Genomic DNA, 26,480 nt, shown 5'->3' with positions numbered 1-26,480 from the left:
GATTGGCCAGAGTACGGAATTCGGCCAATCAGCGCTGGCTCTGCTGGAGGAGGCGGAGTCTAAGGTCGGACCTGAATGGAGACTGGTGTGGAGCGATCTTAGACTCCGCCTCCTCCAGCAGAGCCAGCGCTGATTGGCCGAATTCCGTACTCTGGCCAATCAGCGCTGGCCAATGCATTCTATTAGCCCGATGAAGTAGAGCTGAATGTGTATGCTAAGCATACACATTCAGCACTGCTTCATCACACCAATACAATGCATTAGCCAGTGCTGATTGGCCAGAGTACGGAATTCGGCCAATCAGCGCTGGCTCTGCTGGAGGAGGCGGAGTCTAAGGTCGGACCTGAATGGAGACTGGTGTGGAGCGATCTTAGACTCCGCCTCCTCCAGCAGAGCCAGCGCTGATTGGCCGAATTCCGTACTCTGGCCAATCAGCGCTGGCCAATGCATTCTATTAGCCCGATGAAGTGGAGCTGAATGTGTATGCTAAGCATACACATTCAGCACTGCTTCATCACACCAATACAATGCATTAGCCAGTGCTGATTGGCCAGAGTACGGAATTCGGCCAATCAGCGCTGGCTCTGCTGGAGGAGGCGGAGTCTAAGGTCGGACCTGAATGGAGACTGGTGTGGAGCGATCTTAGACTCCGCCTCCTCCAGCAGAGCCAGCGCTGATTGGCCGAATTCCGTAATCTGGCCAATCAGCGCTGGCCAATGCATTCTATTAGCCCTATGAAGTAGAGCTGAATGTGTGTGCTTAGCACACACATTCAGCTCTACTTCATCGGGCTAATAGAATGCATTGGCCAATCAGCGCTGGCCAATGCATTCTATTAGCTTGATGAAGCAGAGTGTGCACAAGGGTTCAAGCGCACCCTCGGCTCTGATGTAGCAGAGCCGAGGGTGCACAAGGGTTCAAGTGCACCCTCGGCTCTCCTACATCAGAGCCGAGGGTGCGCTTGAACCCTTATGCAGCCTCGGCTCTGCTACATCAGAGCCGAGGGTGCGCTTGAACCCTTGTGCACACTCTGCTTCATCAAGCTAATAGAATGCATTGGCCAGCACTGATTGGCCAGAGTACGGAATTCGGCCAATCAGCGCTGGCCAATGCATCCCTATGGGAAAAAGTTTATCTCACAAAAATCACAATTACACACCCGATAGAGCCCCAAAAAGTTATTTTTAATAACATTCCCCCCTAAATAAAGGTTATCCCTAGCTATCCCTGCCTGTACAGCTATCCCTGTCTCATAGTCACAAAGTTCACATTCTCATATGACCCGGATTTGAAATCCACTATTCGTCTAAAATGGAGGTCACCTGATTTCGGCAGCCAATGACTTTTTCCAATTTTTTTCAATGCCCCCGATGTCGTAGTTCCTGTCCCACCTCCCCTGCGCTGTTATTGGTGCAAAAAAGGCGCCAGGGAAGGTGGGAGGGGAATCGAATTTTGGCGCACTTTACCACGCGGTGTTCGATTCGATTCGAACATGGCGAACACCCTGATATCCGATCGAACATGTGTTCGATAGAACACTGTTCGCTCATCTCTATTCTTAACCTAAGATTGCCAGATGGAAGAAGACATAGATTCAGGTATGTCACTCTTCCTTCAATGTTTAAGCCTTGGTCACACACTATGTTTTTTGGTGGGAGAGCTCTACATCTTATTTCAGGTATATTTGCCGTGGTGATTCTGAGAAACTCTGCAATGTATATGCTGTGCATGGCCCTGGCTTAAATGTCTCTATATACAAATATAGCAGAGTTATCTGGAACTTCTGCAATTGGTCAAACTGATGCAGTGTAATATTTTATTACAAAAGACAATAAAAAAACAACAAAAAAGTATTAGTAAAACATTTTTTTAAATGACTTTTCATTGGTCTTTCTTGTATTCCGTGATAAGATATAACGCTGCAGCAGTTTGACCAACTACTGAAGTTCCAGATAAAATAAGCTAATCCTTTAATAGTCCCACAGTGGGGAAATTTCAGCATGTTACAGCAGCATAGTAATACAGATACAGGATAATACACAGTAATATATTACAGAAGTAGACACACAATTGCTGAGAAGAGAAGATATACTAGGAGTCCATAGCAGCTAGGGAACAGAAGAAGACTTCATAATCATTAGTTTTCTGTGCGGAGTGATCTTCGCTTGGACTGATGTAGATTATACAGCCTGGTCACGGTTAGGAGGAAGGACTTGCGATAGCTCTCCTTCTCACACTTGGGGTGAAGCAGACAGTCACTTACAGTGCTGCCAAGTGCCATCAAGGTCCCATACATAGGGTGGGATTTGTTCTCCCGCATGGAGGTCACCATGGACAGTATCCTTTTGTCACCTACCACCTGTACTGGGTCCAGGGGGCTCCCCAGGACACAGCTAGCCCTTCTGATCAGCCTGTCAAGTCTATTTCTGTCCCTGGTTGATATACTGCTCCCCCAGCAGGCCACACCGAAAAAGCAACCACAGAGTTGAAAAAGGCCCTAACAAGTGGCCCCTGGACTCCGAAGGCCCTCAGCCTCCTGAGCAGGTAGAGTCTGCTTTGGCCCTTTCTGTGCAGCGCCTCCAGGTGATCAGCCCAGTCTAGTTTACTATTGAGGAGCCCACCCAGATACTTATACATGAGTCCCCCTTTGACAACAATAACAAAGGATTAAGTCCCGCCCTTCCTATTTCCGGTCGAAGATCTCTTTCCGGTTTTGAGAGTTTGCCATGTCTAGCAGGGGTATAGGCATACTGTTTCGTGGTTACGACGAGCCTGCTGCAGAACCTCATTTGCTAAATGCTATACAGTATATATATTCATTTGCCGAATGCTATATATATATGTATAGCATTCGGCAAATGAACACTGATTCTGCAGCAGGCACGTCCTTGCTACGGGCAGGCAAGAGTTTTTCTCATTGGAATGAATAGTCCGATGTTAGACTCCGCCTCCTCAGACGAGCCTCTGGCAGAACCAGCGTTCATTGGCCAAATCACTGGCAACTGGCCAATCAACGCTGGTCTATTCATTTCAATGAGAAAAAGTCAACTGGTAACAGCATACTTACCTGCTCGTAGCAAGGACGAGCCTGCTACACAATCAGCCTTCATTTGCCGAATGCTATACACTGTATAGCATTCAGAAAATGAGGTTCTGCAGCAGGCTCGTCGTAACCCGAGGACCATACCCTGAAGTACATACCCAGCCCTGGTTAATTCACTAAGGAACAGGAAGTCTTCTTGCCGCCCTTCCATTGCGCATGTGCCAACCGGAAGTTCGCAGGGGGACTCATGTATAGGTCCTGACTATCTCAATGCATGTCCCTTGGATCTCCACCGGGGTCGGAGCACTTCTCCGTTTACTAAAGTCCACCACCATCTCCTTGGGCTTCCCACATTAATTCTGAGGTGGTTCTGCTGGCACCATTCAGCAAAGTCCTGGTTTAAGTCTCTGTATTACCTATCATCACCATCAGTGATAAGGCCTACTATAGCAGAGTCATCGGAGTACTTCTGTAAGTAACAGCTGGATGAGTTGTACCTAAAGTCAGTAGTGTACAATGTGAAGAGAAATAGGGCAAGAACTGTACCTTGTGGTGCCTCCGTGCTACAGATCACAGTGTCAGACACACAGCCCCGGGCTCTCACATACTGACGGCGGTTTGTCAGGTAACTCTGCTACATCCAGGGCCGCACCGCTAATGAGGCGAGGTGAGGTGGCTCTTTCAGTGGGGCAGCAAAATCGACCATTTTATTTATTTATTTATTTTTACTTTTTTTGCCACTCTTAAAACAAAACTGAGTGGCCCTGTACTGGGCCGGCTTAAACCTCTGCTGAGATGCAGACGTTTTATTACCGGGTGAAGAGGAGGCGGCAGCAGTAGCGGCGGCAGTGTCGGTGTCTCCAGCAAGGGATCGCAAGGTAGGTAAGTAAGCATACCTCTTTTTTTTTAATAGGCTGCTACCTGCTGGAGTATCCCCAGCAGGTAGCGGCCTATTTACCTACCTCCCTGGGCCTGCTCATTGCTGCCCTCCCCCCGCTTCCCCTTCTGCTATAGGGAGCAGAGGTAGTTTTGAGCAGGCCCAGACTGCAAACCCCAATAACTACTGCTATTATTATATTCGGAGGTCTTTTCAGACCTCCAAGTATAATAATCGGAGCCCCAGGGGAGGTGAGGGAACATAATAAACAGTGTTACTCACCTCTCCTGGATCCAATGTTATTCCTCGCAGGCTTCGGGCCTGTATGGTAATGTTCTAGACATCACGTGGACCATGTGACATCTGGGACATTACCATAAAGATCTGAAGCCTGTGCCAGGAGTAACACCGGATCCAAGAGAGGTGCGTTAGTAATAGTGTTTATTATGTTTCTTCATCTCCCTTGGGTCTCTGTGGGGAACTGTGGAGAATAATAGTTGGATGGGCAACTGTGGAGCATAATACAGGTTGCAGGGCCTCCAGTGAGGCCCCTGAAACCTCTTTTATGCCCCACAGTGGCCCCTGCAACCTCAATTATGCCCCACAGTGGCCCCCTGCAACCTCTATTATTCCCCACAGTCTATTGTAATAATATTAATAATAATAATAATAATAATAATATTGTCCTAATAACTTTACAGAAACAGTGTAGAGCCCAAAACTGACATATCAGGCACCAAAACTAACTACTCTGATTGCTCCAGAATGGTAGAGGATAGAGAAAAATTTCCTATTTCCTGCATCCACTGTGTTATTTCAGCAGATTTTGGGTCACCACTAAGTTACTGAGCAGCCACTATAGTCACCAAGTCTCTGCTGGATCAAGGCCCACCTGATTGAGGCACAGTTTTTGGCTAGCAATACCATCAACTGTGATGATATCTGAGGGAGACAATCAAAGCCTATTGAAGGATCCCAGACAAGTTTCCTATAGGGTTCTAATACAAGTTGTGATAGGCAGCCTGTAATAGAACTCTATGTATTTTACAATACTTTGCAATGCATTAGCATTGCAGTGTACTGTATTAACAATCCTCTTGACTTTCAAGACTCCTGGGTGGAGTCTAAAAATAAAAGTAAAAAAAAAAAGTTTAAAAAATAGATAAAAAAATAAAAAAGAACTAGTTATCTCCATGTCTGTATATGTCTGAACTACAAACTTATAAAAATATTTTTCTCATATGGTGAATGCCATAGCTGGAAAAAAAGTCAGAAGAGCTGGACTGACATTAACCAAAAAGTACATCTAGTGCCTTATCCAGCCCTGTATACAGAAATATTAAAAAGTTATGGTTGACAGAATTTGCTATGGGAAGAATATGCAAATCTGTCTTCCATGATGTAATTAGGAAGTCAGGTGCTTCAGTGTTGCAAACCAATAGAGGGTGCTTACTGGAATGTGCAAGGTCGAGCATGATGTTAAAGGGAGCAGCCTCTATTGGGCTATATCACTGAGATTTTGTCTTCCTAATTACATCAGGGAAGACAGGCTTGCACATTCCAGTCAGTGCCCTCTATTGGTTTGCAACACTGAGGCACCTGACTTCCTAATTACATCATGGAAGACAGATTTGCATATTCTTCCCATGGTCCCTTGCACAGTGGAGTGCTAAAGGCTTAATAAGTCTCCACACACCTAAATGGTGGTCTCTCCCCAAGGGGTGATGATATCCCCCTAAGAATATGCTATGTAAATTTAATAATGCCATAATCACGCCAATCGGCAGAATATAGGTATCATTTCATTTTGACTGCACAGGAATCGGTGTAAAAACAAAAGTCATAAGAAAATGGCACAAACACAGTTTTTCTCTAAGTCCACCCCATTCTAAATTTTTCTCTAGCTTCCCACATTACATTGTATGGAATATTAAGTGGTACCATTATGAAGTACAATCTGTCCCGCAAAAATTAAGTCATCACACTTCTCTGTGAATGGAAAATTTTAAAAAGTTACGGCTTTTGGTAGGCAGGGAGTAAAAAATGATGCAAAGAGTTGGATTTGGCCGAAGTGGTGAGAGGTCCTCTTTGAAGAAGTCTACATATCTCCCCCATTTCTGTTGAGACTACATTTCAGTATAATATAATACAAACTTAGAGCTTATTTACAGGAGTTTTCCCATTAATAATCCTTTCCCCCTTTTCACAGGATAGGATACTTGTCTGATCACTGCAACTCTGTTTTCTGGGACCCCGAACAATCACAAGAATGAGGATCCCCAAATGCCCTATGTGAACAGGCCATGGCCAAAGTCCATTCACTTCTATAAGGGAGCCTTCACACGATGTAACGCTGCGCTGATTCTGATCGTAAAAAGACATTCAGAATGAGCGCGTAAAAAGCAGCTCCCATTGACTTGAATTACGCGAGTAATACATTGAAAGCATAGGGAAAAAAGCCTCCCATTTATTTCAATGGGGAGCGCACGTATGCCGGCTCCCATTCAAGTCAATAGGAGATGCTTTTTACACGCTCATTCTGAACATCTTTTTACGATCAGAATGAGCGCAGCGTTAGCGAAGGCTCCCTTAGACTGATAGAGATATCCTTTTTTCTGAAAGCCCCAGAAAGGTGAATGGATCAGTGGACAAGTGTGCGTACTACTGCTCCATCCATATGGGCCACACTGGGACCATTGTGCTTGTGATCGCTGAGGATCGTGGTGGTGGGACAGCTAGCAATCACTTATCTCCTAACTTATGGGAATAACAGTTATTAGTTGAAAAACTTCTTTCAGGCTTAGGCCCCACGTTGCAGAAGCGAAGCTTTTTTTTGTTGCAGATTTTGTTGCGTTTTTTTCAACCAAAGCCAGCAGTGGATTGAGCAGATGGTAGAAGTATAAGAACTTCCTATATAGTTCTCATTCCTTTTGTAGACAGTCTTGGCTTTGGTTCAGAATACGCACCAAAAATGCTGCGTTTCCGCAACGTATACACTTTTAATAACTATAATAACATATGTATATACATTAAATAATATAAAAATTATAAATAAATAATAAATCTAGAACCTTTTTGATAAATGCATTAACATTAACGCCCTGACCATTTGTAGACATTTTCCCTTATCTGTACATAAAATACAAGCAAATAATGAAATAATGAAACTATTAACATGCTGTCTGAATCCCTCTACCTGGAATTTCTTTCCTCGGGGGCTATGAATGCATTTGTCACAAGTGCTAATCTCTCTGCAGAACTGTCAAGTTCACGTCCAGGTTGCGTGCTAATAAACACGATACATTAAAAACTGCAAGACAAATTTCTATACCAGCAATGACAGGACTGACATATACATCCAACAAAACAATACTAGTTCTGTAATAAGCAAAGCATACATAATACACAAACCTAATACAAGCGTCATTATAATATGGATGCCCATGTATATAGCTATGTGCAGAATAAAGTGTTACCTTTTAGTCCAGGTTTCTGGAAATGATGGAGAACATGAAAGCGAAGCTACAAAGTACTCTGAGAGATGCATTGGTTAGTGGATGTGCAAAACCGCACCCATATATTCAGTGCAATGTAACTGACATCATACCTGGCTGTCATATACAAATACACTACCTATATACAGTATAATTGAGGTGCTGTACTCACCCTGTGTGTACTCCTATGTAGTGTAAGAGATTATCCTCATGGTCTGTAATACCCAGTACAATGGTTTCTGAATGCTACAATTACGTGGCAGCACAAGGTTTCCGTGATCACAGCTTAAATCCAGGTACACTATACTTAAAGGATTGCTCAATGCACAGTCCTTCCTGGGATATCTGTGACTAGTCAGTGCATGTCGTGGGCTCGGCCTCTGTAAAATCTCTATAGGGCATTTTCAGAACCACAAATGAGAAGGTGCGTTATTTATTAAAATGGGAAATGTCTGCAGAACTTTTGTTGTAATCGTTTTGTTAATTAAACTGGAAATTCTTCTATTGTGTTGTGTCAGGTATAGGAGAAGAGAAGGGTCGGTGCCTGTACTTGTAGGAAGTGATTGTTCTCTATGTACAGTTAACCAGGTCATGTCTTTGTATATACAGATGCAGCAGGGTTAACCCGGACTTATGCAATTGGTTAAACTGCTGCAGCGTGATATCTTATTGCAGAAGATAACAAAAAACAATGTAGGGGTAGCACGGTGGCTCAGTGGTTAGCACTGCAGAGATGCAGGGCTGGAGTCCAGGAACGTCATCTGAAAGGAGTTTGTATGTTCTCCCTGTCTTTGTGTGGATTTCCTCTCATTCTACAAAGACATACTGATAGATAAAACAAAAAAATGTACAATGTGATCCTCATATGGGGCTCACAATCTACAAAAAAAAAACCCCAATGAAATCATTGGAAAATATTTTTCAATTATTGCACTATTGTCTGAATGTAGCTTTAGGTTAAGGCTAGATTCACACCAGTACTCGCATTCCATTTGGGAATTCCATCCCCTAATCCGCTTCGAAACCCACAGCCCCCATTATAGTCTATGGGGTCCGTGGGTTTCTGCGGGTAACTGCTTTTTAAGTAGAAACCTGAACCTAGCATAAGCTGATGTGCCATTAGGAAGCATCTCACCCTTCTAATCCCTTTAAGGACACAAGGTAGTTTGGATGTTGCAAATATTTTCTATTTCTGCCATCCAAATTTCATAACTTTTTTATTCATCTGTTGACATATGGCTTTCTCTTCAGACCACAGAGTATAATGGATGGAGACTCAGGGAAGGTGAAATAAATAAATAAATAAATAAATAAATAAATAAATAAAAGAAACCCCTTCCCTTAAAGGGGTTGGCCACTTTCAGACCAATATTGAGAGACACACGTTATTTTTTGTATAATAAAAAGTTGTACAATTTTCCAATAGACTTTCTGTATCAATTCCTCTCAGTTTTCTAGATTTCGGCTTGCTGTCATTCATTCTGTTACTTCTAGTGGATAAAAGTTTGGCCATGGTCATGTGATTTACGGTCCATGGTCATGTGATGAGCACACAGGTGCACAGCTGATTACCAGGTAGATGTCTGATTACTGTGCTGTGACTATAACAAGCGGCACCTGTGTGCTCATCACATGACCATGGACCGTAAATCACATGACCATGGTCAGACTTTTATCCACTAGAAGTAACAGAATGAATGACAGCAAGCAGAGATCTAGAAAACTGTGAGGAATTGTTACAGAAAGTCTATTGGAAAATTGTACAACTTTTTATTATACAAACCATAACATGTGTCTCTCAATATTGGTCTGAAGTGGCCAGCCCCTTTAACCTCATTTGGGCTGCCTCATGGCATCCAGTGTTCTCCTGGTGAGCGCCAAAATTCTTCTTTGATGTAATTGACCTGGGCTTACTGCTGATGCTTGTGAATGGGCCTCAGTGGTGACATGGGCATGCCGAACGTCATGAGGTCAATAATTTATTTTTTTTTAATGTAGATTGCGAGCCCCACATAGAGCTCACAATGTACATTTTTCCCTATCAGTATGTCTTTGGAATATGGGATGGAAATCCATGCAAACACGGGGAGAACATACAAACTCCTTGCAGATGTTTTTTTTTCGCCCTTGGCAGTATTTGAACACCAGGACTCCAGCGCTGCAAGGCTTCAGTGCTAACCACTGAGCCACCATGTGGCCCCATGAGGTCAATAATTTTGGCTCATCTCGTAAGCTCCAGAATTGAAATGTACGGCAGTAAGTACTTGACAGATTGGATCTATAACTTTCACCAATTTTCTGGCACAAGCTATAGCAGATCTGTCAGGACAAAATGTTCCTACTCCAGCCTGTCTTATTCCCTGTCCTGCTCCCCCCACATTTTACAAAAGTGGTGAGCGTGGCAGACAATGGCCAAAAGTCACCATTTTTTTTTTCACACAAAAGTGATATGCATCAGAAATAGCAACTTTTGTAATGCCTTGAATGCCATAAAACCGCTGAAGAAGGCGTGACATATTGATCCTCTATTGCCGTGATGGTGAACTTATGGCACGGGTGCCAAAGGTGGCACTCAGAGCCCCCACTTTTTTGTCCACGTTTTTTCCCTTTACACTTTTCCTTTTCACTTGTCCTGTCTCTTATGATTTTCACTTCGATTCTAAGACAATTATATTTGTTACTTTTCCTGGAACCCTAAGATACTCAGCCAGTTCTATTCCAACACTATGGTCAAACCAATTACAATTTCCCACACACGGCAACATTTTTATTTTCTGTTTTTCTGAATTTATGTTTCTCCCAAATCTGTAAAGTGAGAATTGACTCCTTGGGAAAAACGGGCTCGGCATCTCTCAAACTGTTCTTAATAAAAACATTACCCACATAAAAGCTTTGTAAATATATGAAACATTAGAAAGAATGCCGGGGTTCTGAATTTATGAAGTATTCCTCTATAATGAGTAGTTGCCTAGCAACAGCTGAGAATAGAAGGGCATTTTTGTGATCTTTTTTTTAAGTTACACATAATGCGGCTCTATGAAATAGGTCCCAAGTCAATATTCTGTTTTCAGAATATGAAAAACAAGCCAGATATTACTTGAAATTTTTTATATTTTTTTTATTTCACTTACATGCGGTTTATGTTTTGGGTTAAATAGATTATAATCCATTAAATTTACTATTTTATTATCTACTTAACAGTTATAATAACCAAGTCTAGGAATATAAAATCTATTGCTTAGAAACTGTTTCTTCTGCACTAGCTAAATCTCTGTCATTTCAGTTCTAGAAAGGATTGAAGTCGAAAAACGGACACAAATTGTTCCCAATTCCAGTCTTTTTAAGCCTAATTGCTGTGGCGAGATGCAGTGAATAGTGACCCTTGGAGTCAATGGACCAGTTCACACAAATAGCTGTGGTTACAATAGGGCAATAGGGTTTCTCAAATGCATGCCGGCATCTAATTGTACTCATGTCATTTCCATGAGAATTGCTTTATTCAGTGGTAAAATACTTGAGGATCACAGCGATCCCCACCAGTGCCTGATTAAGGGACCCTTCGGCCCATGGCTGTAAATTATGACAACATTAAAAGGTAGTTGCTTGGGATAGAGTTTCCCATTCAGACCTTTTCATTTCATCTAAATATAAGCTACAGTCCTAATACAACTTCTTGTTCAGTCTTATAGTGAGTCTGGTTAATCACTGGTACGGCCACACTTAGAATATTTTGCGCCGTTTTGGGCCCCGATATATAAGAAACACATAAGTGAACTTGAAAAAGTGCAAAGACGGGCAACCAAAATGATTAGGGGAATGGGTGGACTGGAGTACAACGATAGATTAACAAACTTGGGGATATTCAGTGTAGAGAAAAGACGTCTACGGGGAGATCTAATAACAATGTACAAATACATGAAGGGACAATACAAAGAACTCTCTAAGGAACTTTTTACTTCTAGGCCAGTGACAGTGACAAGGAGACATCCTCTATGTCTGGAGGGGAGAAGGTTTCACCAGAAACATGGAAGGGCATTCTTCACAGTAAGAACAGTGACATTATGGAGCTCTTTGCCCCAGGGAGTGGTGATGGCGGATTCACTGAACAAGTTCAAAGATGGCCTGATGCCTTTCTTTAAGAGAACAATATTACGGGTTATGGACTCTAGATTTTAAGGACATGTTGATCCAGAGTTTTTATACTGACTGCCAGATTGGAGTCGGGAAGGAATTTTTTCCCCTGAAATAGGGCAATTGGCATGAGCCACATGTTTTTTTTTTTTTTCCTTCCTCTGGATCAACACTACAGGGGATTGTAGGGTTATAGGTTGGACTTCATGGACTAATGTCTTTATCTAACCTCATCTATCATGTAACTATGTATAAGTAATAGGCAAGTAATAGCAATAAAGGGTTGTCCGAGATAAAATGATAATTTCACACTAAGCTAAAGGCCCTTCCCTTGCCTAGCTTTTAACTGACTTACTTTACCAAAAATGTATATTCCCCCCTCCCCCATCACATTAATCTAACTTGTTTTCCTGTCCGGATCTTGTGGGCACAGAATATCACTTAGTTCAGCCTTCCTTCAGCCAGCATGCCCCCAAAGCTCCCAGAGAAACCCAGAAATCCCTCAAAACATTGAGAAAAGTATTTTGTTGCACGTATTAACCCATTAATAGCACTAACAGATAGACATGAGCGAGTACTATTCGAAACAGCCGTTTCGAATAGCACGCACCCATAGGAATGAATGGAAGCGGCCGGCACGCAGACTTTGCCAGCGGCCGGCCGCTTAACCCCCTGTGTACCAGCTGCATCTATTTATTCCTATGGGTGCGTGATATTCGAAATGGGAATTTCGAATAGTACTCGCTCATCTCTACTAACAGACTTTTTTTTTTTTTTAAATTTCGTCTCTAAAACTCCTTTACATGGGATGGAAATGCTATGATTTCCCCACGGCGGAAACATTGCGGGAAAAATCATGGCATTTTACAGTAAGGCCAAAGGGAATGGGATTCTAGCGAATTCCATCCCCACTTTGCATTAAAAACTGCGGTGTAGACATGCCGCAATTTCCAAAAAAACCAAGGTTTTGAAAATCGTAGCATGTCAATTATGCCTACAGAAACACTGGTGGTTTCTCCATAGGTACAATTGTAACTGAAAGTCCACAGAGGGAAACTCCACGAACTTTCTGTCTAAAGCGCTGCGGGAAGAACTGCAAAGCATTGCCACCCCGGTTTTTCCCGCAGCGCTTTTTTGCTGCGCGACGTCCCGTGGGGCCTTAGCCTTAAAGTACAGAAGACAAAAATATCTCAAAAGTACACGTTAAATGGTGCAACTCGGATCAGGGCAAAGATAAATTCTCATTAAGTTTTTATGTCTTAGAAATGGGAACCGATCCCAGTAAGATCTGTCCCTGCTTGTCTTAAGTACACATGCAAGTCAGAGTTATGGTTGAAATGGATGTGTCAACTCAGCCTAAAAGAATTTCTTCAACCCACGAGATGAAATGTTTTTTAGATTTTTTTTTATACTGTTACTTATTAATAGCTTGATTTATTTTGTAATCACACCTAAGTGAATTTTGGTATTAAAATGATTTATGTTCTAGAATTCTTGTCCTTGGGTATACTGTGCATGCACTTTTTTTCTTATGGGATCCATGTTGCTATTCAATCTGGCGCTATCTTTAAGTATTAGATCAGTAGCGGCCCGACACCCAGAAGCCCAACTGGTCAGCTGTGTGAATAGGTTGCAGCGTTCAGATGAGTGCTGCAGCCTCTTCATGCTGATCAATCCCAGCGCCATGCAAAGTATGGTGGATGTGCTTGGTATCGCAGTTCAGCCCCATCCACTTGAATGAGACACAAACAGGTCTGTTATTGATAACCTATCATCTAGAATTAAGTCCTGTAAAATCCTTTTCAATCTTACAAACAGTTATTCCCTTTAGCTATCTTAAAGGGAGTCTGTCATCAAAACCCATGCATATCAGCCCAGCCACTCAGATAGATTAGGGTCACCTGCATAAAACAGTGTCCCCCTTGTGAATGAGTATCCCTGTTGCCAAGATATATCCATTTTTGTTAATATGCAAATGAAATCTTTGGAGCAATGAGGGTGTTGCCAAGGCTCTATGGAGGTAAGTGACAACACCCTCATTGCTCTAAAGAACTCATTTGCATATTAAGAAAAACAGCAATGTCTCCTCAACAGAGGCAGCAATTCACAAGGGAAAAACACCATTTGATCCAGGTGACTGTAACCTATCTTTCCATGGCTGGGTAGATGTGTTGGGTCCTTTTAACTTCAAGAATAGACATAAGACTGTAATCAGACATGGAGGTTTTGTTGCAGTTTTTGGTAAAGGAGATAGAAGGAAGAGTATAAGAGAAAGATTTATATGTTATCATGTTATTATCTGTTGCATCCACACCAAAAAAACTGAGCCAGAAATGACTTTAGTAAATCCAATCTCACAACTTTATATCACTGAAGTTCATCTAATGTGTAATATTAAGAAGATCTCATGCTTAGGGGACTGGAGTTCCTCTTAAGAACTGGTTGCAGAATTACTGTGTGTTCTGAGAGACAATACTAAGATAATATATGCTAAGATAATATATGCTAAGATAATATATCCCCTGTTCATCACTCTCATCACTTACTCAGATCAGAACGTGGCAACGAAGAATGTGTGACACTCTGGAGGACCCAACAGGGCAATGCATTACTTATCAGCAAATTGATCCCAATGGTGACTTTGTAATACCTCTTTTCCCCTGTGGGAGTGCTGCAGGGAAATGTAACACTCGTTTCTAAGATTTCAGCTGATCACTGTAAATGCAAATAGCAGGACACTTGTCAGATTATTGAGGGCTAATTTTTTTAACAAAAAATCTATTGTCCAAAAACTAAAACCCTTTAAGGTTTTTAAAGGGATTTTACCACTAAATAGCTATTTTTTCTGCTTTATACGTCGGAATAGCCTTTAGAAAGGCTAGTCGTCTCTTACCTTTAGACGTGGTCCTTAGAAATCCCGGTTTTTACCGGTATGCCAATGAGTTCTCTCGCAGCAATGGGGGCAGGCTCCAGCACTCAAACGGCGATGGGGGCGTCCCCACTGCTGCCCAAGAACTCTCTCCAGCGACGCCTCCTTCTTCAGATGCATCCTCCCCTTTTCTCTTTGTCTTCCTACTGAGTCATCTCCGATGCCTGCACAGTCGGTTCTGCCAGTGAGACACTAGTAGAGCCGACTGTGCATGCCGGCTGGCGGCCATATTTTCAAGGCCGCAATTGCACGCACGCTGCAATACAGAGAGGCTGGGGCTAGATTGTGGGAGGGGGGCACTTCAAATACTTATATCTGAGGCATTATAAAATATAGAACCATATTCTGGCGACATGTGAAAGATTAGTTTATATATTAAATGGATACAGTATCAAACAGATGGGACTGGATGGAAGTGGCATCAATCCCCCGTAGGCGCCCATGTAAGAAGAAATGTATACCTGGCATATTATTAAATAGATAGGGAGGGGGTATCATGGAAGTAGCAAAATCAATAAAGTTTGATGAAGTTTGAAGTCTGAATGATGTGCAAAGACTTTGGGGATTTTAATGCTTTTGGTCACAGACTCCCTATTCTTCCGGCCTACACAGCTTGCAAAAAGTGCTCCTCAATGCAAAGACACCAAGGAGTCTGGAATTGTGCAGACACAGCTGTTTAAATTGACTCTGTTCTTAGCAACTTAAATTGTGTAACCTGAAAACATTCAATGTAGCTCACAAAATTCCTACAGAAGTCCTCATAAGATGTACAAACACCTGTCATAGGCCGTCCTGCAAGATAGTATCATCCTCACACTGCAATAAAGTAACCCAATGGATATTAAGAGTTTTTCCCATGAATGTAACCATATTCACGTTTGTAGGAAATTAAAAGTTAAACATTTTTGCAAATAAAAGTTATACAGTTTTACATATTTTCTCTTATCATTAGGTCTTATTCACATGTCAGTGCCATTACACGTGGACCTAATAACCAAGAAAAATGGTCCAGTGAAGTGGCTTTTCACATGACAGTGAATAACAGGCGTGTGATGGCCGGTTCTCCGAATAGCTGTTACATGGTCATTTTAAAACACATGAATGTCTATGGGTATATTCATATGGTTCTATCTAAGGCTGGTTGCAAACCACCATGGCCATGTTCAGTTTCAATGGACCTGTACACACGAGCATGAATTTCACGGTCCTGTGTGCGGGCCAACAGTACCGGCACAAAATATAGAACAGATCCTATTTCTGTCCTATTTTGCGGCCCTTGCTTCTGTGGCTCCTATTCATTTAATAAACGTAGTCGTGGAAGCATGGCCTATGCGTGGGCAGCACACGGGGACATCCCCGTGGTCCCCGTGTGTTGCCTGTGCTTTTAATTCACAGCTGCCCGGTTACAGCATGGTTGTCTGCAACCAGCCTTAATCTGTCAAAGCTTTTTTGATGGCCGTGAAAAACAGTCCATGAAAAAAATGGACATATGTATAGACCCATCTCTGACTGTTATTATATCATTCACATGATGGCCATTAGAATAATTGACAATCACAAGGCTGTTTTTCACTGTCATCAGGCCTCGTTCACATGGGGCAAAAGGGGGCGGATTTTGGCACGGAATCCACGTCATAATCTGCGTCCTCACAATGGTGGTCTATGTAGACCACTAGCATTCTCTTGCCGCTAGCAGCATGTTGCTGCTAGCGGAAAAAAGAAACGAGCTGCCCTTTCATCAAGCGGATTCCGCAGCTGAATCAGCCGCGGTGTCCGCCTCGCGACAGCACCCTCCAGACTAGGCCCATTTATTTGGGCCTAATCCGGAGCGGAAAGCCGTGACGGGATGTCGTGCACTGCACTGGCATCCCATCGCAGCAGCGGAATATGCACACGCGTATTCATGTGTGAACTAGCCCTCGGAGTTAAGGCACTTACACAGGAGCATGGGCTAGGTGAGTGTATTGTCTGGGTTTTTCATGGGTAGCACACTGAACCATTAATTTCTGTGGGCCTGGGCAGATCACCGTGTATTACATGGATTAGTGTGAGGGTCGACAGTCCGGGCTGTAAAACTCAGCTACGGTTCTATTCTTGTCTGGTTTTGTGACCATGGTTCCTCTGTGACCCCCTATTCATTGAATGAATGGGGCCACACCCCCACCTATTAGCTGATTTCTACACAGTATACAGAGCTGGAATAGGGTGGCCCCATATACTGTGTAGTGGCCATTCTGCACTATTGCAGCTCAGCTCATATGTAAGTAAATTTAGAGTTGTATGATGAATTATAAAGGTGAAGCACTGAACCAAAAGAAATTCACAACATGCCAAATGGACACCATTATGGAAATCCAGCAGTACCGCTGATGCCCATCAAATAATGGATTCATCCCCAATCTGCATTTTGTTTTTCAATTTTCAGGTTGGAACAGAAAAACAGAATTTGTGATGCAGATGTGAACACAATCCTAGAGCTATGCTCTCATTCATAGAGTACCTATCTGTCATATTAGAAAAGTTGTCTTCTGGATATACCGTTGCCAATAGTATATAGTTGGTTTCTGGAAGGTAGTGAGGGACAGATATTTTGGGGCTCATGCTCTTCATCTTTCAGGACTCTAGCACACCCCTGACTGCTAGTGCTGCATTGATGGGTCAGCTTTATTCTACATATGGGGGTTGCAGCCATGAAACAAAGTTTTGTAGGGGGGAGCAGAAAGAACTTTCCTTAGCTATGTACCTTGTGTTAATCTGTAGACACCAGACATAGTATATGGACAGAACCTATCTCAGCTATATACCCTGAAACTGTTTGGACCTGTAACCGAACCCTGCAGTTCTCATGTGCCATTACATATACTGATGATCTCTTAAGAGAATTGACAGTTGGACACAGCAGATTTATTGCAGAAATATTTTCAGAAATTTCTGGTGTTTAGTTACAGAAAATTCTGCAAAAAACCCGCGGTTGTACAAGTGATTACTTTTTAGTCTATATTCACTTGTGGTAGATCTGTCGCAGAAAATTCTTTGACTGTCCTGTTCATATGAATGGGGTTGGCAGAAATCCATGCACGTGCTGCAAATCTATCAAATGGGACATACAGCACCCTAACCCTACACATGTGGCAAACAGACTGAGGCTTGTACAAAGTGGTCGGAGCAGGAGTTCTGAAAATTTGTCTTTCTAGGGACACAATGACTCTGCTGTCAATTTCACCGGGATAAGGACATAGAGCACATCACCAATACAGGGATACATTCCCGAAACTACTTGCTAACACTGACATATGGCATTTACATTACAAAATGGGTATAATAAGTCATGATCAGGATAGATCAGCCATAGAAATAATGAATATTGAACATTGATATATATTTCACACATCATCCACTTCTCTAGTTTGCTCTTGTATACCCGTATGAATGACTTATATGTAAAGTACATAGGAGAAGGTAATAAACACAGATACATATACCTTACTAATAAAAAAGGATCTGTCAATGAATATCTCACCACAACAACACTCACACAGAGGAATCAACAAACTGCGACTAATTATTGCGAATGACTTCCACCCCATACTGCGACCCTTACAGATACTATGGAGTCCCAGGTTCTGTAGGCATACTACATTTATAACACTCCCTGTACTATCACAGCTTCTTCAAAGACACATGTTGCTGAGGCTCGGTGTCCGCAACTCATCTATTATTGATCCCCCACTGTCCCCTCTGTAACTGGTCTGCAGGGAATTCTGACACTTGTAGTTCTCACCGCAGTGAAACATGACCAATTATAAGTTATTGATCTTCAATAAGTTATAGAACTGGATCTAAGAATAGTAGCATATTGTAGATAGACGTCTCCTATGCACCTGCTGATCAGTGATAGTACGTCCTATGTGACAGTGAAGTACGATATAGAGCACAGTGGACGTCTGCCCTCTGAACCCCGACATGGTTGTATTTTACATGATCCTAATAAATTAGACAGAGTTAGAGAAGTGATCCCCTGCTATTGCAGTGTCATGTACTCACCTCCCCAGCATTGGTATCCCTGGCTCATCTCAAGGTCCTTATGCTAAAAACCAATATCCCCCTGAAGTGGAGCACAGTACAACCTCATCCCACCCCAATCCTCCCCCGTCCTGCTTCCTAAATCAATCAGACTCCACACAAAGCACTAGAGAAGATCGTGACCAGAATCCAGATGTCTCTCGGCACAGACAGGAGCCATAGCAACTGCAGCAACACTGCGACTATGTGGGGAAGAGAGACCCCCTCTACAAACAGCCTGGGGAGGGGGGGTGTGAGAAAGGGAAAACAGGAGTGTTAATCAGGAAAGTGACGGTAAAAAAGAAATTAAAGATGGATAAATACAGGGTGAGGGACTGGAAAAGACACGGGAAAGATCATCAGGTGGGCAGCAGAGGGTTAATAAAGTGTGCAAGACCTCAAGGTGTGCAGCAGGCACTTTGGGCCTCATTTGCACTTGTTCGCTCATAAATATTTCATAGAAATCCAGGTAAAACTAAGCGAATGTAAAATAAAACTGAATCAGCAATGTGAAACCTACAGGGTATCAGATGGCATGAAAATATCTGCTGAGACGCTGCCGCTCGTGAAATTTACATGCAAATTTTTTTTTTCTTTCAGAGGTGTCCGTTCCTCTCATTATCATGTACTTCTGAATATCTTTACACTAAACATTTTCTTCCTTGCCATGTGGGTGCGGATCTGAATGTACCCGACATAAGCCTCCTATGTACCATCCTGCATACATTCTTCACCTTCTACTCCACCGCTCTATGGGAGCAAAATGGCTACGATGTTTGCCGCTTTATAATAAGTCGCATTGATAAATCTGGTGTAAATTATGCTGAACAAGCTAACCAAAGCCACTATTTAAAACGTGGAATGAGAAGTATAGAAAACAAAAAACTTGAACTTTTTTTTGTGCAATTGTGCACCAAAAGTTTCAAGCCCCTCCCCCTTTTGTTAGTTTTTAAACCAACATTACATAGTGAAGACTTTAATACATTCCCCCGGCATAGATTTATGTTTTAAGGCTGAGGCCCCACTTAACCGTCAGCAACCAAAAAGCGCTGCGGGAAAACCGACAGCGGCAACACATCGCAGTTTTTCCCGCAAAGCTTTTCACAGAAATTTCTCAAAGGCTAAGTTCACACAGGGTTTTTTTGGTCAGGATTTTGAGGCCGTAGCTGCCTCCTAATCTTGACCAAAAAGGGAAATCAAGGGAAATCAATGGGAAATCAAGGGAAATCAATGGGAGCCGGTCAGTTCTTTTTTTTCCAGGAGCCGTTTCTTTCGCCTTGCGATTCGGCCTGAAGACACTCCCTCCTCCTGACTAGGTCCATTCAATGGGTTTAATCCGGAGTGGAGTGCGCGACTGGATGCCGGTACACTTCACAGGCATTCAGTCGCAGCTACCCGTTTTTTGGTCCGGAACCTGAGGCGGCCTCCGCCTCAGGTTTTGGACCAAAAGCCCCGTGTGAACGTACCCAAAGGTTTCTTCTGCAGACTTTCCGCTTCAATTATACCTATAAGGAAACCGCCTGTGTTTCTGTAGATATAAGTGACATGCTGCAATGCATGTCTGTTTTTCTGTAAGATGTGGATGGGATTCATCACCTAGCAGTGATTGTAAAATGGCGCTTTTTTTCCGCCGCGGCGTTTACTCCTTGTCGGGCCCCAGACTTACACTACAGTTACCATGCTGTTTTTTAAAAAAATATCCTACCTCTGATCCTCTGAACCTCCTCGCTTTGAGGTAAAGCTTTTTTAACGTCGGATTCCGTTCAGAAGGTGTCTTTTTTTTTTTTTTTACCTATCATAATGGACACTAACGGACAGTAAGTGATGGATATCCGTCCGTTCTCCATAGACTTCAATGTTAAAAAATTAACGAACAGAAAAGTCCTGCATGTAGCATTTTTTTGTCCACTTGAAAAAACGGCATGGGTGTAAACGGACACTAAAGGACACAAGATAAAATCCCTTCGAAATGAATAGAAATTTCAGACAGACCAGCTAGTATCTGTTGCTAAAATCTTGTACGGACAATAGCCACGGACACTGCTAGCGGTATCCAACGGTAGTGTGAACACCTTCTAAGCCATATCAATTTTTTGGACCATGCCCAAATTTGCCAAGATTGTTTCTGTAAATTCTAGATATCTAACCAAATTTGGGACAATTGGGAACTACAGTCTATAAATGTTTCTTGAGGTTCTCAAGATTGGACACACAAGACAGACGCATAACGTGATCAACAGAGACGGTTTAGGCCAGTCTATTTACAACCAGAAATGGCTGAAAACAGGAAGAAATAGATTGTACTAAATGTCACAGCCAAACAGATTTTATGTCTACTGTCTCTTTAAATGACTTCCGCACATTTGATACCATATAGTATTGACTGTTACTTTTTCTTCACTTTTTAACACAGTATATAGCATGGCTCTGAGGCCAGCTTGTTGCTTTCATGGCACATCAGGTATTTGTTAAACCAGGCATACTTGTATTTTGGCTACTTTTTATTCTGATGAATAATCACTATTTTGACAAGTGCTGACACTGTGTCACGCTGCGAGCCGGGTAAAGCACTACAGAAAGATGTAAAACTGCCGAAAGAAACAAATCCTTCATGTTAATTCAAAGCCGCAGATCCTTTGGGAAAAGATATGAAGCTGGTGCCATCTGCAGGTTACAGGAAAAAGTTATCCGAGAGAAAAAGTCAATAAAAGTATATGGGTTTTCCATCAGAGATTGGGAATTGTGCGCTGTAGGTTTTAATCTTTTACATACAGCATTTGGATGGCAGGGTCCCAATGTACATTGAACAAACATACTGGGCTGAATATATTATCCCACATGCTCCAGTTTTCTTGTGGAGTTCGGTGATAATGTGGTGCACAGTTAGCGTAATGCTCTTTTTTTTCACAAAATATGTGCCACATACCCTGTTCTGTTCCTCGCTCCTTTCTGCCAACGTGAGCACTGAGCAGAGTGGAACGGAAACGGCTGGCATAAATTTATATTTTGGTGCACGGACGTGTTCCTTGATTTATAAAGAGGTCAGAGTCTCTTGATAAATCAGCCTTAATAAATCTTCCCCATTGAATGCCAATTGGACTCTTTTATAGAATATAGTTTGCTTTGGTTGTAGCAATGCGATACCTTATGCTATAGTCTTTGGGAAGATCTGCGTACTGTGGCATGCAAAAGTTTGGACATCCCTGGTCAAAATAAATGTTATTGTGAACAGTTAAAGGGGTCTTCCTATCTCAGTGTTTCAGTACTCTGCCTGCAGTCTCTTCTTCTCACTTCCTGTAGTTCCCCCCCCCAACCTTAAAGGTGAACGGGCCTGTGAAGTCTCCCAACACTTATGCTGATCAGATAATATGCAGGTGCTTGTACAGAATGGGCTCAGTTTTATCTGTGTGTTTATATAGACAGATAACAGACAGGGCTTTATCAGTAAACTGCAATTAGCTCAAAGGATTGTCCTGCCAGTCAGAGCAGTGAGTGAGTGACGTCACTTATCCTATAGGTCCGTAGTTATAGCAACGCTGTGTAAACAATGGGAGGAATAAGGTCACATAGCAGACAAACACAGCAGCATTACTAAAGGAATACATTTAGGAAAAGTCATCAATTTACATAAACTACCAGTATAGACAGGATCCTTGAGATGGGACAACCCATGGTTGTCCCATCACAAGGATCCTATCTATACTGCTTGTTAATGTGGATTTAAGACTTTTCCTAAATACACTGCTTCAGCAAAACTGCTTTGTTTGTCCACTATCTTACTTTATTCAATTCTTTGTGGCCACAGCCCTGACTTAGCTGCTCATGAGTCAAGTGATGTATCTGTCTGCTCTCAGGGGGGAGGGAGGAGGGGCTTTAGCCTGTGTATCTAGCTATTCCTGTGTCTACACCATGTAACCTACCTGCTATCAGATAGGGGAGAGGAGCTGCTTTCATTTCTTCTGTTCTCCCAGTGATCAGGCTAGCTAACTCAATTGTGTTCATTATGGCAGAGACAGGCAGTGTCTGTATGTAACACAGAATGGAGTTGTTGCTGCCTGTACGTCATAGTCCAATATGGGTGAGCGGAGCTAAACGGCAGGTTGCATGTGAAACCCCGCCCACCAAATGATGCAAGAAACCAGGAAGAAAGATTTTACAGCAGTAAAGACTGATGAGTATGTGAGGTGGGAATACCCCTTTAAACACACTTGTCTAGAATTTTAAGCAATATCAGAGTATTATTATGTTCGAGTACAATTTTAGAGTGAAAAAGGGAAAGGAGTACTTTGCAAAAGTTTGGGAACTCTTGTAGATTTGTGTGCTCAGATAACGTTGACCAAGGTCTCAGACCTTATGTAGCCAGTTATGGTTATGGCTTGTTCACTCTCATTGGTAGGAAAGGCCAAGTGATGCAAATGTTACAGCTTTATAAATCCCCAGCCTCCTCTAACCCTGTGCCAAAAAACAGCAGCCTTGGGTTCTTCTAAGCAGCTGCCTAGCGCTCTGAAAATGGTGGAGGCCCACAAAGCAGGAGAAAACTGTAAGAAGATGGCAGAGTTTTTAAGTTGCACTTTCCTCAATTCAAAGTATAATTAAGAAATGGCAGTTACCGGGAATAGTGGAGGTCAAGGTAAGGCCAAGAAGACCAAGAAAAATTTCAGATACACCTTCTCATAGAATTGCCAAAGTGTCAAATCAGTACTCCTGCTTGACGGAAAAAGACCTTCAAGAAGATTTAGCAGACTCTGGAGTTGTGGTACATTGTTCTACTATACAGCAATAACTGCACAAATATGGCCTTCATGGAAGAGTCATCAGAAGAAAACCTCTCCTGTATCCTCACCATAAAATTAATTGTCTGAAGTTTGCAAAAGAACATCCAAACAAGCCTGGTGCATTTTGGTAACAAGTCCTGTTAACCAATGAGGTTAAAATAGAACTCTTTAGCCACACAGATCAAAAGTATGTTTGGAGAAACAAGCGTGCAGAATTTCAGGAAAAGAACATCTCTCCAACCGTTAATCATGGTGGTGGATCAATCAGCTTTGGGGTTGTGTTGCAGCCAATGGCACGAGGAACATTTTATGGGTAGAGAGAAGAATAGATTCAATGAAATATCAGCAAATTCTTGAAGCAAACATAACACCATCTGTAAAAAAAAAGCTGAGATTAAAAAGAGGATGGCTTCTAAAAATGGATAATGCTCCTAAGCACACGTCAAAATCCACCATAGACTGCCAAAAAGGTGCACAAAAGAGCAGTGCATGCAAGACGACCCAGGTATCTCACAGAACTGGAAGACTTTTCCAAGGAAGAATGGATGAAAATCCCTCAAGCAAGAATTAAAAGACTCTTGGCTGGATACAAAAAGCATTTACAAGCTGTAATACCTACCAAAGGGGGTTCTACTAGGTACTACGCATGCAGAGTGCCCAAACTTCTGCATCGGGCAATTTTCATTTTTTGTTATTTTGAAAATGTAAACTATAAAAATATATTTTTTTTTATTTTCCAAAAAATACATTGGGTATGTGTCATCTTTAATGTTATGCCATTTGAAGATCATTGTATCTTCAACTTGCTTAGCTGTTCTCAATAATAGTCATTTTGACCACAGATGTCCAAACTTTTGAATGGCACTGTATATACAGTATATCAGGTGATTTTTCTGTTATATGAGAATTCAGCCTAAGGCCTCATGCACGTGAGGAAATGGGGGGCGAATTTATAGTAGGAGGCACATGGATGACACTTGTCATCAAGTCTCATCAGTCCCTCATTTACTTCAATTCCGTTCCGCTCCATTCCGATGCCACAGAGCAGGAAAGGACCCACACTATAATCGGAATGGATCAGGGTATAGGACCCCCATTGGGAGAGCCTTGACCTGCACACTTGGTTGTGTGCATGAGGGTATAGGCTTCATTCACACATATCTGATTTCTGAGTGCTGACGTGTTTTTTGATCTACAAATTAGATAGGATTAGTAAATCTGGGCCATTGATTTCTGTTCATCCAGTCAACAAACATAATAACATCAGTTTTTTTTTACAGCATGTGATTCATAATACTGCAGTGTTATAGGAAGTGTTGCACTATGTTTCTGTCACATAAGCACTTTTAAATCAGATCAGATTTTCATTTTTCAGGTCCCCAAGCGGACCCGAAGAACAGAAACCCCAGCACAGGTGTGAACCTAGCGCCACAGGTTTAGACCAATGTGGCATCTGAATAGAAACCATCACAAACAAAGCATTTTATATCCATCAGTACCTGTCCACTAGGTTGTAGCATAGCAGTGAGGAATATAAATGAACTATCTTTGCTCCTACTTCATAAGCAGGCATTGTTCTCCCTGGCGGAGATTGTGTAGCACATGTGTATTTAGCACACAGCCATCTCTTTAAGGTTGCTATTTCTACCAGCTAAACTTTGGCTGCGTCTGTTCAGCCATTCAGAGGCTCGTAACGCAGAGTCAATCAGGATCCTAGTTCAGCATCCATTTAAGGGCCGGGATGGGGTATTTACACCTGACACTGACATTATTATTATTATTATTATTATTATTGTTTATTTATATAGCACCATTAATTCCATGGTGCTTTACATTTGGGGGTTACATACAATACACAAAATATACAGGTACATATCATACTAACAGTGATCGGCTGGCACAGTGGGGTAGAGGGCCCTGCCCGCGAGGGCTTACAGTCTATGAGGGAAGGGGGGTAGAGACAGAAGGAGAGGGGGAGACTGTACAGATGGCAGTGCGGTGATAGTGTTATTGGAGGTTGTAGGCCTTCCTGAATAGGGGAGTCTTAAGGGCCTTTTTGAAGCCTGTGATTGTGGGGATCAGTCTTATGTGTCGTGGTAAGGAGTTCCAGAGTATGGGGGATGCACGGGAGAAGTCTTGGAGACGGTTGTGTGAGGAGCGGATGAGGGCAGAGCGGACTAGGAGGTCGTTGGAGGATCTGAGGTTACGTGTGGGCAGGTAGCGGGAGATGAGGTCAGAGATATATGGAGGGGACAGGTTGTGGATGGCTTTGTATGTTATAGTTAGTAGCTTGAACTCAATTCGCTGGGCTATGGGTAACCAGTGGAGGGACTGGCAGAGGGGAGCAGCCGATGAGGATCGGGGGGTGAGGTGGATTAAGCGAGCAGCACAGTTTAAGGTGGACTGGAGGGGGGCGAGGGTGTTTGCCGGGAGTCCATGCAGAAGGGTGTTGCAGTAGTCTAAGCGGGAGATTATGAGGGCCTGGACGAGCATCTTGGTAGTTTCTGGGGTGAGGAAGGAGCGGATTCGGTGGATGTTCTTGAGCTGGAGGCGACAAGAGGTGTTGAGGGTTTGAATATGTGGTTTGAAGGATAAGTCGGAGTCCAGGGTTACCCCAAGGCATCGGGCCTGTGGGACAGGGGTAAGTGGGGTTCCATTAACTTTGATAGATGGGTCAGGTGGAGGGGCCATACAGGATGGGCTGAAGATGATAAACTCTGTTTTCTCCATGTTGAGTTTGAGAAAGCAGGAGGAGAGGAAGGAGGCTACAGCCGCTAGACAATCTGGAATTCTGGCCAGCAGGGAGGTAATGTCTGGTCCAGAGATATATATTTGGGTGTCGTCGGCATAACAGTAGTACTGAAAGCCATGAGATTCTATGAGTTGGCCCAGGCCAAGGGTGTAGATGGAGAACAGGAGGGGTCCTAGGACGGAGCCCTGGGGGACACCTACAGAGAGAGGGCGTGGTGAGGAGGTGGTGTGCGAGTGGGAGACGCTGAATGTGCGGTCAGAGAGGTATGAGGAGATCCACGAAAGGGCCAAGTCTGAGATACCAAGGGATGAGAGAATTTCTAATAGGAGGGAGTGGTCAACTGTGTCAAAGGCAGAGGAGAGGTCGAGGAGGAGGAGGACAGAGTAATGGCGCTTGGCTTTGGCGGTTAGCAGGTCG

General features: G+C 42.8%; 1 protein-coding gene across 3 annotated transcripts in view; it reads right to left on the bottom strand.

The window, feature by feature from the left end:
* Window positions 1-18,573, bottom strand: part of CHL1 (cell adhesion molecule L1 like) — an 81,355-nt gene extending 62,782 nt beyond the window's left edge. For 2 of the 3 annotated variants that reach the window (XM_075286803.1, XM_075286801.1), the window contains exon 1: window positions 18,519-18,573. The gene's annotated coding sequence lies outside the window, so the exon portion shown is untranslated. Of the gene's footprint in view, window positions 1-7,586; window positions 7,700-18,518 lie in introns of those variants that run through there. The other variant, XM_075286802.1, reaches the window with a different exon arrangement.
* Between the last annotated feature and the right edge of the window lie 7,907 nt (window positions 18,574-26,480).

Source organism: Leptodactylus fuscus, chromosome 9 (assembly GCF_031893055.1).
Source record: "Leptodactylus fuscus isolate aLepFus1 chromosome 9, aLepFus1.hap2, whole genome shotgun sequence".
Taxonomy (NCBI): domain Eukaryota; kingdom Metazoa; phylum Chordata; class Amphibia; order Anura; family Leptodactylidae; genus Leptodactylus; species Leptodactylus fuscus.
The sequence above is the reverse complement of the archived record's forward strand: the minus strand, read 5'-3'. Positions and strand labels throughout refer to the sequence as shown.